At 40.9% G+C, this 14,797-nt stretch overlaps 1 protein-coding gene across 3 annotated transcripts in view; it reads left to right on the forward strand.

Annotated features, from left to right (window-relative positions):
• BDNF (brain derived neurotrophic factor) overlaps nucleotides 1-14,797 on the forward strand; it is a 52,004-nt gene that overhangs the window by 19,602 nt on the left and 17,605 nt on the right. Inside the window, exon 1 of one of the 3 annotated variants that reach the window (XM_054585973.1) lies at nucleotides 140-300. The exons of the other annotated variants lie outside the window; for them this stretch is intronic. The gene's annotated coding sequence lies outside the window, so the exon portion shown is untranslated. Of the gene's footprint in view, nucleotides 1-139; nucleotides 301-14,797 lie in introns of those variants that run through there. 3 annotated transcript variants of the gene reach the window in all.

Raw genomic sequence — 14,797 nt, forward strand, 5'->3', positions numbered from 1 at the left:
CGCAAGCTGGAGCTCCTGGTCGCTGTCGCCGCCGCGCCCGGGCGGACCCGCCCGCTCGCTGTCCCGTGCACCCCGTCGCGCCGCGGGCTCCCGGGCGGGGCCCAGGAGCCAGCTTGGCGCGCCCCCCACCTCTTCTTCGTGAAGCTTTGATGAGACACTTGAACTGCAGCTGCCACCCCTGCTTTGGGGCAGGCGGCGTGGGGCTCCGCGACGGGGACCGGGTCTGGGCGCAGGGGCCAGGAGCCGGACAACGATGTGACTCCGCCGCCCGCGACCCGTGAGCTTTGTGTGGACCCCGAGGTAGGCGAACACTAGGCACTGGACTTGGCGCGGGAGCCGCCCGTCTGCTGGGGAAAGTTGGCTAGGGGGCCCCCGAAGTTAGGGGAAGAGGCCAGAACTCCTTTCGTCTCCTCCAGAAGGAAGGATGTGGAGTTCCTGCGCAGCTCATCAGAGGAACCAGAGGCGCAGCCAGGATCCCCGAGGGAGAGGGACCCCGGGAAGCCCAGAGGTGGGGGAGAGAAAGGCTGCGGGAGACAGGGAGCTGCGCGACGGGAGCGAAGACCTTGTCCCGGGGATCCCCGGAAACCCTCCCCCAGCAGAGGACGGGTCCTGAGACGCCAAGCCCCACATTGTTGGGCGCCAGCTGTCGGGGGCCCTACCTGAGGTGACGGTGCCGATGCTGGGATATGAATCTTTCCCAGGGGCTGGGCGGTCCCCGCTCAAATTTTGGGGGTCCCCTTGCTCCCTCAGACCGCATCCCCATCCCGGGAACTCCATCCCAGCGGCACCTGGTCACCTGCTCCCCAGGAGTTAGGACCAAAGAGGACTGGTACAGGTCCAATGCCAATGCATCTTGGAAAACTTGAGACACCCCCACAGCTCCGATCTTAAGGGGGCTGCGGAACTCCGGGGCTGACAGTGCCAACACCTCTCCCACCCCGCACACCTCTCTTCCTGGAGGCACACCGTCCAGGGCAGTAAAAGTTTTGACTTGAGGACTAAGTGGGTGGGAAGTCCTGGCTCGAGTGGGTCTCTGGGGATGCAGAACCGGGAAGCCGGAATGGGTAAGTGACCTGTGCCTGGAAGGAAATAGCCGAGGGTTGGGGGCTTTATGCCCGACGGGCAGAGAAGGGAAATTGCAGGCTGGGGATATCCCCAGGGGAGAAAAGCCTCACGGCCGCTGGGATCAACCAGAGTTGCAGTAGGAAGATGCTGTGTTTGTGTGCCGTGGTGGAGCAGGGTGGAGGGACGCGGGTGGAGGGGCGAGGAGGTGGAGGGGGCAGGGAGTGCGGTGCTAGGGAAGGTAGAGGGTGCCCTCTGCCGGCCAAGCTGCCCTGAGCAGCGGCTGGGGGCGGGAGCCTGGGGGTGGGGAAGTGTTAAGGGATGGCTTTACTGGATTCCTTCGGGAGCTGGTAGGAGGGACTTGTTGAATGATGCTTTCTGACTCCACATGAATTTTGATTCCGTGGCGCCTCCTTGGCTCCAATGCAAAAAGTTTTCCGCGCTGGAGGAGCTTTGACAGGCTACGGTTAGCGGTGGGTTAGGGCTCCCTGGATCTCATTTTAGGCTTTTCCAGGTGTCTTACACTTACTCCTCAACGTCAGCAGTGCCCAGTGAACATTTTCTGACAAGAATGCAGGAATGTTCTTGGCCAGGAGCAAAGAAAAGCATATTTCTGAGTGTTTATTCATTCTCTTAGTACAGTTATCTTTTAAAGTAAAGCAGTATGTAATAAGGAACGTTGGTTTTTAACTGCATATAAAACGTGTTATGCTATTAAATGAAACCTTTAAACTGGCCCCAGTTCTTGGAAAATAACTGCTCTCTGTTTTTATCCAAAAATCTATTTTTACGTGAATTTTTGGTAAGGTCAAAAGCCATTTTAGTTATAAAATTATATTTATATGTACATATGTTTTTTACATTTTTATTTATTGCGGTATACTTACAGATTTAATTTGTATGAACATGGGAGCCTGCAATGTTTACCTCATGCAACATTATCATTTTTAGGTTGAAGGTTTGTTTCTGAGATTATGGTACCTAATGCTTCAAGTTTTTAAACAAAATAGATCACATTGCACATAAAAATCACACTACAAAGTTTTGGCCTTGGGAATGGCACCCCTTTAAGATAATCACTAACTCCTGTTCCCTGATTTTGCAAATACCTTGCTTAAGATTTTTCTTTTGTAAGTTAACATCTGGACTAGCAGCAGAGGTAAGAGAAAGGAAAGAGACACTTGTTGAAATGTAACCATAAACTTTACTGGAATTTAAAACATGTTAGTCACCATTACTGGAATTCCAGGGCCATAAAGTCGTTGTGTTTTGTCTTTTACTTTATTTTGCAAAATGTGATAAATGTTGGTAAATATAGACTGATAATAAGTACTATGACAGGAAAAGTGTTATGTATGTAGAGCTATTTTAAGTTATTACAAAGCGTTTCCTATTTATAAATGATATAAGCGGAAAGAAATGGTTTCCAGATAAACAAGACTTCCGTACGTGTTTTGAAACATTAGAACATTGCAGGCATAGTTAGACATCACATTTTTTAAAGCAAAATAACAGTAATTTTTCACATACCTTTGGAGTCTTTCATAGCTCATTCGGAGCTGAATTAGCGCCTGGGAACCTTGTTTATTTTAAAGTGATATTTAAGGTCATTTGAGATGTATAGTCGGTCAGCATTAAAGTATGGAGAAAATGAAGCATTTAGGAAGTCTGTTTTAAGATGTCCTTTCAGTAAGTATAATTTTACTTGCAAACAAAAGGAACCAAGAAAGTGATTATTTGCCTAAAATGCAACAATCACTTCAAATTATCCGTTTATACTATGTGAGTTAATTGCCTAAATTTCATAATGGCCCAAGAGGGATGGAGAGGTGCTAGAATATTGCTGGTTAATTTTCACTCACTAGAAGCAGAGGGAATCCTGTAAATAATGCAGTTTTCTAAAATCCTACCTCAAAATCCCTGCGTTTTTGCTTTGAGGGCACCATTACAATGTAAATGATTCCCTCCTTCCTGGAAGCTTTGAGTCCCAACTTTTTATCAGTCAAAATGTAGATGATTGATAATCTCATTTCTTTCAAACATAAATAGCTCTGGTTTGTGGCTTAGTTCACACAACAAGCTGAGCACACCCACCTGAAAATACAGCAAAGAGGTTGTTCACATTTTTTTTGTATTTAAAACCTTCTGTAAATCTCTCTCCCCCACCCCTCCCTCCCTCTCTCCCCCTCTCTCTCTCTCTTTCCCCCTCCCCCTCTCTCTCTCTCTCTCTCTCTCTCTCTCTCTCTCTCTCACACACACACACACACACACACACACACACACACACACACACGCCCCGCCCCACCCCTGCCCCTCCACCCTCCCTTCACAGGTAGTGAACTTGTGGAATATAACAGCCAGCATCTTTGGGTCTCAATCACAGACTTGATCGACTAAGCTTCAAAGATACCTAAGATATACACAGTGCAAAAGTCATATACAAGTTGTTCGTTAACATTTTAAGATTTAGGAAGTTTCTCCCAGAGTAGAAAAAAAGAAGAATGTTAAACTTCCTGAATGAAAACAGCAAATAGAGTGAATGATAGCAAGCCTCTGGATATTTTTTAAAATGAAAGGCATTCTCATTTCAGACACTCATAATACTGAGTTTATTGTGATAGTTAAAACATTTCAACTTGCATCTCCCCGTGTGGAAGATTTCAGTTTGCGTGAAGGGGCTAGCTTAGCCCATGCAAGTGAATATATCCCTTTAATAGGGTAATTGCTGACTTGTCTCAACTAGTTTTCAAACGATTGTTAGCACTCAGTTTCCACTAATTGCAAAATTGCTGCTTAATTGAAGGACTCTCAGCCATCTAGTGCAGTCATTCAACCACTGGCAGGCTCTCTGATCTCAAGCTGTGAATTGCATTTTAAACAGGAATGGAGAAGAGAATTGCGGGGAATTCTAGGTTTCAATGCTAGCTGTTGTTCAGTGGAGGAAGAAATCATTGGAACAAGAATCACATTAAGTGATAAATTCTCTTTATTAGGATGAATAACATGCCCAGATGGGCTTCAAAAGTGAATGAGCAAACTTACCCGTTACACTCTGCATCCATTTATTCTGTTTGGTATGGAGTGATGCTAAGCAATAAATGATGTTGGCAAATGAAATCCGTATGTCATTTGTATGTGGGGTTTAACCCTGGAAACAGTGGAAGGCCTTAGTATTTTTAAACTTAGGCATATGTGTCCTCAAATTTCCCTTAAAATTCCACTTAAGGCATAGAATTGTTTAATCCTAAATAATTTTGTACTTAAATGCATCTCTGGCTTTCCAGAATGCTTATACTAAAGGCTTAGGAAACTCACGGGTCCAGTTATTAAATATATGGAGTCATTATTGATCCAGGCATGAAACATGGATCTCACTAATACATTGACTTGGAAAAACTTTGGAGTGAGGAAGTGGTTAATGGGTGTGTTTACTAAGTGGAACAGGAAGAAGGTATTCTCATTTCTGCAGAAAAAATTGAGTGGTCAGATAAGAGGTATGGAAGCTTTTATTTAAATGCAAATTGGTGAAAGAGGTAAAGGGATTGAAAAGTACAGATTGATAGTTAGAAAATAATCACTGGGATGCAAAGTTCAGCCTAGGAAATACACACAATAATATCGTAATAGCTATGTATGGTGCCAGGTAGGTACTGGAAATATCAGGGGGAACACTTTGTAAAGTATATGATTGACTGACTATGCTGTACATCTGAAACTGCTACAAAATAACACTGAATGTCAACTGTAATTGAAAAAAATTTTTAAAAATAAATGCAAGTACTCAAGTTCATGTACAAACTCTGGGGGACTTATGCTCTTGGGGAAACACATGAACAAACATCCTGGAGGCTAAGCAGTGGCGCATTGCGTTAATGTCCCATTTATACACTGCCTAACAATTGAGGATGGGTTCCATTAGATGAATTGGGGGGCTCGGTGTGGGACAGGAGAGTGACTGGGGGAAAGCCAAGTAAATTTCAGGCTTCAGTGAGAGCCATAACAAAATCAAAGTTTATTTTTAAAGAGCCCAGAGTAATGAATGTTATACAGTTTTCCCCAAAGGTTCACTTGAAAGAACTTTCATTGGTTGTCATGGTAGTAATGTCCTGATTTTGAAAGCTCGCAGAACCTAGTAGCTCTTAAACGTGCTTTCATCTTGTTTCCTTTGGTCTGACTGAAGCTTTATGACGACCTTCTGTGTTTCTGACATGCTTCTGCATTTTTGGAGGGAGGAGAGCTGGCGGAAGAAGATTCCTTAATTCTGAGACAATATAACTAGGAAATGTGAAATTATGTATCTAAAAAAAAAAACCCCACTTAACTTCAAATTGGCTTATTAAAATAAAACTAGAAGGCATCCTGTCATTAAATTACAACTATTATGTATGGAATTAACATATTTATAATGGAAATACAAAGAAAATAAACAGGCATTTTAAAATACTTTAAGCAACTCATCAAAAGTTGAAGTAATAGTGCCACCTAGAGAACAAAATCACCAACTTTAGCCGTCAGATGGTTTATGTGCCCTATGAGCCATTTTTCTGAGGCTACAGTTACTAGATCCTATTCAGGTGTTTTGAGAGAGAGAGAGAGAACGTTGGGGGAGAGGGGGTAGGGAGGGGATTAGTACACACTCGGTTTTGTAGATGAGATTTTAAAATAGGCAGATTTACAAGTCAATACATATGCTAAAGCCTTTTAGCATTTAATATAGTAGCCAAATGTAGAATAGCCTGCCAGGAATAAGGCCTGGTCTCCTTTTTAACGCTCATTATTTTCGAGGATATATAACTGCAGCATGGAATGCAAAGGTTCTGATTTTATTCACTTACTACCGGCAATTCGTTGCACTTTCCAAGGGCCAGTGACACCAGATAAATTGAGTAGAGAGACCTTAAGAATTTTTTTGATCTGTAATCTAATTTTAACTTTAATGATTTGAGAAGATTTAAAAATAAAGGGTCATATATGTAGCAAGACTTTAAACACCAAGAAAAGTAAGGGAAAAAACGTACAAGGAGAAGGAAACGGTAAGAATTACCTCAACCTTAGAGGAGCTAAAGGGATACATCTGCGCCAGCACCAAAAAAATAGCAGTGGAACCAGGAACCAATAATTATAAATTAGCTTAAAATTCTTTGATGACAAAATCTGTATTTAATTCATTTCTACATGTTCCCATAATAGCATCTAAGACTGCTGGTACCAGAGGAGGCACTTTGACAAATACATTGAATGAACAAATAGGCTGATGATTAATAGTTGCCTCAGATCCTGACTAGCAATGTAGACAACAAATATCATACTTGTAGAAAAATGTTTATTTGTTTTCTTGGCGCAAAGGCAGAAATTGGAGAAAATACATGTAATAATACTTTCTTTTTTCCCCAGTACCTATGATAAATGTCCCTTAGTTGGCTTAGTTCTAAAATTTCTTACGCACAATTTGGTTCACTCATAAAATTATTTGGAATGTATGAAATATTAAAGTTGACTTAGTAGCAAGTATAAACTTAACTGGTGGATTTTTGCTTAAAAGTTGTCAAACTTTTGGATTCCAGGGGCGATGCCAATTACTGTGCTTCAGGAAGTAGAAAACAGAATATGTTAAGTTTGTGCCAATTTCTGGTAAGCACAGAGATTAAAAAAAGTCATCACATTGTCTGCATTTTGTTTCATTCATGGAAGTGATCAGGTGCAGAACACTTTACTGTTTCAGGGGGAAATTCTGAAAGAGAAAGAGAGGCTAAGAAGGGTTTGGGGAAGAAAGAGAAAGAAGGCAACTCATTGAATAAAATTTTTGCCACATGGGATTTAGTCTAAATCAGTCTTGGTTTTGGAGCTGCTACCATCAGCATTTGCTGCATTTTTTGATGCTTTCTTTCTGCCTTCATGTGCTTTTGAAAACTGAAACTGTGCCCAAACTAAAACAAGTTTCTCTCCTTTCACATGCTCATTTATTTCTTGAATTATGGGGAGTGTTTTTAAACACAGATAAGTTTCTTTTACATCATGCAGAATCTGGAGGTTGGGAAATTTGCTTCACGCTGCTGGAAGAGATGCTTGGCGGAGTCCCAGGCCACATTCCCAGGCCAGACTGTCCAAGGTGTTCTCCCTTATGCAACATTTGGGGAAGGGCATCCAGCATTAACATGTTGGCTGATAATGTATCTGAAGGCACAGACGAAATGCTTATCATACTGAAACGTAAAGCCAAGACATTCTTGCGTTGAATGATAGAATCTGGATCATTTACATTCACTTGCATGTAAACTTAATGTGATTAGTTTAAAAATCAATTATATAAATAGTATAGAGGAGGGAGTTGGGACAGGTTTTGGGGGATGGTTTCGTGGATTGTAGGAAGGAAACCTAGATGTCTTAAGTAACCAGGTTCAGTGTGAGCCATTGGTGTGACTAGGGCCAGTGAACATAGCTACTGACCTGTGCTGGTAGAAGCATAATACTGAAATGGGGAAGCTAATAATTCTCCTTCACTTTTTCAGTAGACTATTAAAGAGTATTATCTTCACTTCAAGAGTCTAAAATCGGTTGCTTTAGGTTCATCGTGGACAAACTGGTGTATACTGAGGTCACTGTGACCAGGATGCACAGAGAATTTGAAACCAGTGCATGTCAGGAATGGTTGAGGGAACTGGGAACTTGCAATGGGTGGCTCTGGGCCAGAAGACTTAGGCTGGAGTGGCAGATGGTCTTGTCTCCCTTAGAAATGCTAATCACACGAGGTTAAGGATTCTGGAGTTGTCCAGGCTCAATGGAAAAAATGTTTCTAAGTGATTGTTGATGCCCGCCATGGTTGGGGGATTCAAGGGCAGCGCGTGTGATATGTTTCTGACATCTGTACTTGGAGGACAGCCTTCACAAATGTGAAGCGCTGCCCTATGGAAGACGGAATAGGTTTGGTTTCCTTGTCCCTGAGAGCAGATCTAGGACGAGTGATACCAATTTAGGTACAGTGTGTAGAATCTAAAGATTTTACTTATTGATTTTAAGAGTGAGGGGAAGGGAGGGAGAAAGAGAGGAAGAGAAACATCGATTGGCAGCCTCCAGCATTTGCCCTAACCAGCGACCGAACCTGCAACACAGACTTGTTCCTTGACCAGGAATCAAACTGGTGACCTTGTGCTTTGCAAGACAACACCCAACCAAATAAGCCACACTGGTCAGGGCAGTGTGTGTAGTATCTAGAAGAACTTTTAGTTCCATTTAATTAAGTAAATATTGAATGCTTACTGCATGCCAGGCATTTTATTAAGGGGATGTATAGTCTAACAAAGAAAAAAAGAGGCTCCTTTGGCATATGGTCAGTTTCCTATAATAGATGTTTAAACAGAGACTGAAACCCTTTTAGAAAGGATTACATACTGATGTGGGAGGTAAGAGTGAGGTATGCTTTACCAGTACCTTTATACTCCTAAGTTTTTCAGATACACCGATGTCATAGGTATGCTCTTAATTTTTAGTTCACATATAATCCAAATGGTGACAATTACATAATTTTGCCTTTGAATCCTCTACCTGAAATATGTGCAGCATCATGAATCGAGTCTCAGAAATCCTTCTCATTTCTTTGCAAGTGAAGTACTTTTACTTTTTCTGTACTTACATATGGATTCTTAAAAGTAGCTATTTTTATTTTGAATCAGATAGAAGGGAGTGTTTAAGGAAAAAAAAAGAGTACTGATTAGATTCAGATGCCCAAATTGCTCAAGAAATTAAATTTTGATATTAGATTTTTTTTAGAGTTCAGCAGCTGAACTCTAAAAAAAAAAACAAAACTTTTCAAAATTCACCTTCCACTCTGGGAACCATAAAAATCTTCAGATAGTACAGTTTTCCAGAGTCTTTTTAAATATAAACTGTCAAAGAAATTGACTCCTCCCCCATCAGGTTTCAACATGGATAGAGTTACTTTTTTTTAAATAACTTATTATAACTTATTTTGCTCTTCTGTAAGAACAGTTGGAGATTAACCAACATGGAGATGTCATTAAAATGCATCTTTAGACTATAAGATGCCTAGCCCACACCAGGTACTCACAAATATTTATTGTTTATGATCTCTTATATTGCTTTCAAGTATTCATATTGTCAGTCAACAAAGCAAACAACGTACTACTTACATTCCCTTGAGTACATGGTATATTTCATAGTTTATATTGCTGTATGTATGTTTCCTCTTGTTTCAAAGCTTTTCTTTTAAAAGAAGTAAAGGTGTTACACACAGGAAACAATTCTTTTATTCTTTAATTCATCAAGCATTAGTTGAGTGTCCAGTGGCTACCAGGCATTGGGCTAGCTGGATTTCCCCCCCCTGTATTGAGCCATCTTTCTTTGGGTGCCGCTTGATAAGGAACTCCATTGATTCTCCCATATAAAGCTTCTGTCACCTCTTCATAGACTTCAAAAATGGCCTGGTCTAGAAAAAAAAATCTGTTGAACAAACTCTTGGAGTACTTTCAGCCCATACTATAAGACTGTAATGTTTTGGAAGAACTCATTTCCCTTTGAAGAGATTGATCTTTTATTATCTCTCTAATTTTCAGATATCATTTTTGTGTTCAAAATAAGACAACAAAAATGTTTATTAGAATTGTCTTCAATATCTTGTTTTTCAGGCTATTTCATGAGGAACTCTTGTAGTAATGCTGATAGAAGCCACAGTAGGAGGAGACCTTTCTGGACCACTGCTTTTCTGATGGATTTTTTTCCCCTTAAATACAAGGAAATGTTTGAGCCTCTTAGTATTCAGGAATCTGTCTTTCATTTGACAGTGTTTATAAACCCTGTGTGTTTTCCCCCTAAAGAAACAAATTGTGAGACTACTTTCAGTTACTAGGAGCTGGTTGTATGATTATGCTAAGGAAAAGAAGGCAAAAAAATCAGTTTAGTGAATACTATCTTGCCCTTAAACATTAGTCAAAACATGTTTAAATTTTGTAATGGTATTTTTTTTTTAGAGTTTACTAAAAACCACTTTTCAATCCTTTGGGTCTCCTTTCACTGTGAACTCAAGAGGTGCTTTTGCTCAAATATGTGTGTAAGTAAGAATCTGTATGCGGTATTCATGGATTATGTAAATATGTCAATACAACTGGAGCACAATTTGGCATCATCAACTTAGAAATGTTTAACCTCTTGATATACAACATTTAACAAAGAAGCAAATTTTTACATAGTTCTTTGTGAATCTCAAAATAAAAAAAAAAATCACAGGTCACAGGAAGTGGAAATAGGCCCCATTTTCTTTCACACACCAAACATAGCCATGTTCCTGGCCTTCTCTTTCACTCCTGAGCAGAGCAGTAAGAATAAGTGGTAAATAGATAGTGCCATAGACCACTGCATTCTTTGTTCTTTGAGACAAAATCAGAGGGATAGACACAACCTTCAGGGCAGTAGTATACATATTAGTAAGTAAGTTATAGAACTGTTTTTCCCCTACCAGAATGTTATGTTGACGCCAGTGAGAATAGGCAGTGCACTTCTAGTTGAATTACAGGTTGGAACATCAGGTCCTTCCCCCTCGCCCCAATTTTGACCCTTGCAAGAGGCCCCTTGACATTCTACAAAACCCAGTTGGGGAACTATTGTTGTAGATCAAAAATCAACAAGCAGAAATCCCAAAGTCCTAAATCTTCCTTGCTTTACCGTCTAAACGACAGTCCTCCTGTTCAGTCCTTTGGTCATTTCCTGGCTTTGAGAGTTTTCATCTGCTTTGTCGGAGTATCCACAAATGGTAACCTATTAAAGTAGGTTATCCTGGGTAAAATGTTTCCCATTGCATGATTTCTAGAAATGATTATAGATGTGTAACGGTCGAGAAGCAATGCAGGGGCAACCTTTCCTAAATGCTCTCCTAAAATACCAGTATGTTTTTCTGGTTTTCACAGCCCTGGCAATGACTTTCTTAAAACTTGGAAGTGTCTATTATTCTAGAGCCTGTGATTATTCTTCTGAATCAGCCTCTTGTAAAAATTTAGAGGACCTTACCGTTGCTGTTCCAAGCAGGATCAGAGGTTATAAAGTCTTGCTCTGGTAAAGTACCGCAGTAGCATTGGCACTAAAACCAAAATTCAGTTGGTTTGTCATAACCAACATTCCTGCATGATTTTATTGGCTAAAGTCCTATCTAGACAAGATTGCACATTCCAGTAATAATCTTGTCTAAAGACTAGTGTTCCATGCATTAAAAAATGCACCCACATGTGTCATTTGATTTGATCCTACAAAAAACCTTTGAAAAAAGATGGGGTAGGCATTATTCCTATATAATGGATGAGGAAACTGAAGCTCAGAGTAACTAAATAACTTGATCCAAGATTCACCAGGGTGAGGATTACAGCCCAGTGACATCTACCCCAGCCCTCCTGCCATTGCTCGGGCTATCTACAAGCATGACCTGCTGTATTCAAGAAAGAAACCATATTTAACCCTTGAGGCATTAATATGAGTGCCTGGCCCAGGTGAAGGCCAATATTGTCATCTACTCTCTCCCTAGAGCTGAGACTGGCAAACTTCTGTGTGCCAAGGAAGAAAATGATGATGGGAAGATAAAAAAAAATGTTTATTCTAAGAATTTTTAAAATTTAGTTTCCTTTCTAGTGGGGGGAGGGGGGACTCTTTGAAGGAGGGGGAAAGAATGTATAATGCTTGATGTCTTGTTCCTTGAGCTTCAAAGTTGTAATTTTGCTTAAAGCTGAGGATCCTGGTGAGTGAACAATTGGAGTACATAAAATAGAGCTGAATTTTTTTGTAAAATACAGATATCACATTCTAGTTCCTGAGACTCATAGGCCGAGGAGGACCTGTGTCTATGTGATGTTTAGAAACTTCTGCAAGTGGTTTGGATGTGCAGGAAAGTGAGAATTGCTGCACTAAAAGCCAAATAAAGGGAATATCCTGTGATTTAGAGACTTATCATTTATTTTATTGTCCTAGTACTTGCATAACAGCATGGTTAGAAGAGATTTGCAGCCTTGTAAATAATCAGAAATTTAGAGACTTTGAGAGTGAGGACTGCTAAACATATTCTTCTGATTTAAAAGATACTTCCTAATCAGAAACTTACACATTAGAGTGAAAGGTCTGGGACCACATTCCTGGGCCCAGGAATCGAGGTGGATTCCAGGTCTACCATTTACTGGGTCTGTCACCTTGTACAGACCATTTCATATCTCTGTGCTCTCACCTCTTAACCAGGGTAGTAGTAGGGATTAAGTGTGTTGATACATGTAAAAAAGTGCTCAGACCAGTGCTTGGCATAGTAAATGCTTAATGGATTTCGGCATTATTGGCGCTTTCCAGCCCTAAAAGAGCACCTTTTATGACTTATTATCAAGACAATTAAAGACTTTATCAGCTTGCTTTCTGCATAAACTTGCTTCACTTTGTGTCAAAATTGACAAGACCAAAACTGTTGTGTTGTAATCCTCAGAGTCTAATTTGTTTATTCATTACTTCCTCCTCCTTTCATTCATCTGAATCCTGCTAGTTTCGGAGACCCAGCTCCAGTTCTGCTTTCTCTAGAAAGACTCCTTCCCAGAATAAACAAGGCCTGTCTGAATTCCTAGGTCATCTCTGGTCTATATCTCACAACGTAGTAGTTAATTATATAAGCAGCTGCACAACCATTAAATCATTATTAGGTGTCTTCTCTGTGACTGTGGATATGATGTTCTAGTCTAGAAAAATATTCTGGAATATCCTACTCGGGATAGTCAGACTTTAAAGAAATATTTCCTAAATAGAATCTTGTGACAAGGCAGCCCAGGCCTAGTACCTATGGTACCTGCATTCCTGGGCCTGATGAGTAGGTTTTAATTCCAGGCCCACCACTTATTAGACCTGTGATTTTGGGCAAGTTATTTATATTCTCTATGCCTAGAATAATGTTAAGGGAAATCGTCCTCCCGCCCCCCCCCCCCCCCCCGCCCATGACTGTATTTCCACAAAGGGGCTTGCTACCTAAAGGAGAGCACTGTCAGAGGAGCATCCTGGGTCCTTCTCCCGTTCCTTCTTACTTGCTCTCTTCCCTGAGAAGAGGAGCGAGTAATCTGACATGCTAGATCTGTTATCTGCTGGACTCTCCGGCATGTAAACCAAAGCAACAGACCACTGCACTTCCCTCTCCCTGAGGGACCACCACGTCCACGTTTTTGGCTTCTCGGCATTCTAGCCGTTATGCAGTAAGCAGTAAACCCAGGGATGGTTTCCCACAGGTCCTGCCACGATCTTTGCTCTTTTCAGTTCCCAGTTTTCTGCCCCCATTTCTGTGGGATTCAGGGCCTTGGTTTGAGACAGTAGCAAACAGGCCCCCTTGTGTTTTCTAACACAGCTTTGCTAACATGAGGCTGACCCTGTATTATGATTCCCATTTGGCAACTTGTTTCTGTTCTGATCTTAGTTCAGAATCCTCAGGGGAGGAAGCATCGTTACCCCAAATAAGAACTAGTAGGAAGTTGAATAAATGGTCACTTTTAAAAAGTTGAATGAGATACGGTCTTCGTCTCAAAGAAGCTAGCCTTCAAGTTAGCTTTTTCTCTCCCATATATTTGAGTCTTAACTCTGCAGTTAAAAAGGTAAACCCTTTGAAAGCAAAAACTATGTCACCTGTATTATCTTAGTCCCCATAGCACAGAGACAACTAACTGATGGAAGCATACAAAGTAGTTGGTGCCATAGGTACTTGGTAAATAATTCAACATGTCCTTCCTTCATGGAAAAGAAACAGATTCCAGTGTTATCACACTCATCTAGGAAAGCACTTTGAATGAGAAATCAGCTCTAGGTAAGTATTCATGTTCATGAGCTTTTTAGTTTCCAGCTTATGACTCCCAAAAGGTCACTAACACTGAACTCTTTGTTGGTACTCAAGACAGGCCTTGCTTTTTGGCTTGTAGGTGCTAAGAGGTTAGCAGATCAGGCAGTACAATCTTTTACTCTACAAATACGATTTATATTGTACAAAAATCAGGGCCAACAGACTCCTCTCCCTGTCACCTTCTTCTTGCCTCCCTTTTCATTTCCTTTTTGGGAATGCCCTTGTACGTTTTGTCATATAGCCTCTACTACCTTGAATTATAATTGTGGGTTAAGGTGTATAATCCACTCTCCATCCCTCCTCTTAACAAGGAAGTCCCCAAAGGCAGGGTTTCTGTCACTCATTTTAGTGTCCTCTGGTAGCTGCATTCAGAGAATGTCTGTTAAATGAACAAAAAGTTAAAAGGTAAATTTTAGGAAAAGGCTAAGTCACACTTCTCCTCAGCTGTAAGTTTGACAAATTGACATCCAAAAGAAAAGCTTTCACAGATAACCCACCAACAGAAGATTGCGTGATCTTTCTAGCTCTGAAGGGAAAGGAGGAAGATATGGAGCTTTAAGAACATTTGTGGGGGGTTTTTTTTCCCCTCATGGAAGAAGCATGGGCTACACCTGAGTTTCCTTCACATGAGGGAATGACAGAAACATAGCTGGTTATGACCTTCAGCTTCAACTGAGGGATCAGAACTCTGCTGATGAAACATGAGCCTTTATTCCTGACCTTGACATATACCTTGGAAGCGTCAGCTTATTATCCCTGTGTTCCCATAAGCATTTTTTAAAAAGAATTGCTTTTGATCTTGAACCTCTAACTAAATGGTTAACCATATAAAATTCACCATTTGGAGTAAGACAGAAACACTTCCCTCCAAAGATACTGATAATCAAC

This window comes from Pteronotus mesoamericanus, unplaced genomic scaffold, assembly GCF_021234165.1.
Source record: "Pteronotus mesoamericanus isolate MK-2021 breed Mesoamerican mustached bat unplaced genomic scaffold, CSHL_Meso_final contig_90, whole genome shotgun sequence".
NCBI lineage: Eukaryota > Metazoa > Chordata > Mammalia > Chiroptera > Mormoopidae > Pteronotus > Pteronotus mesoamericanus.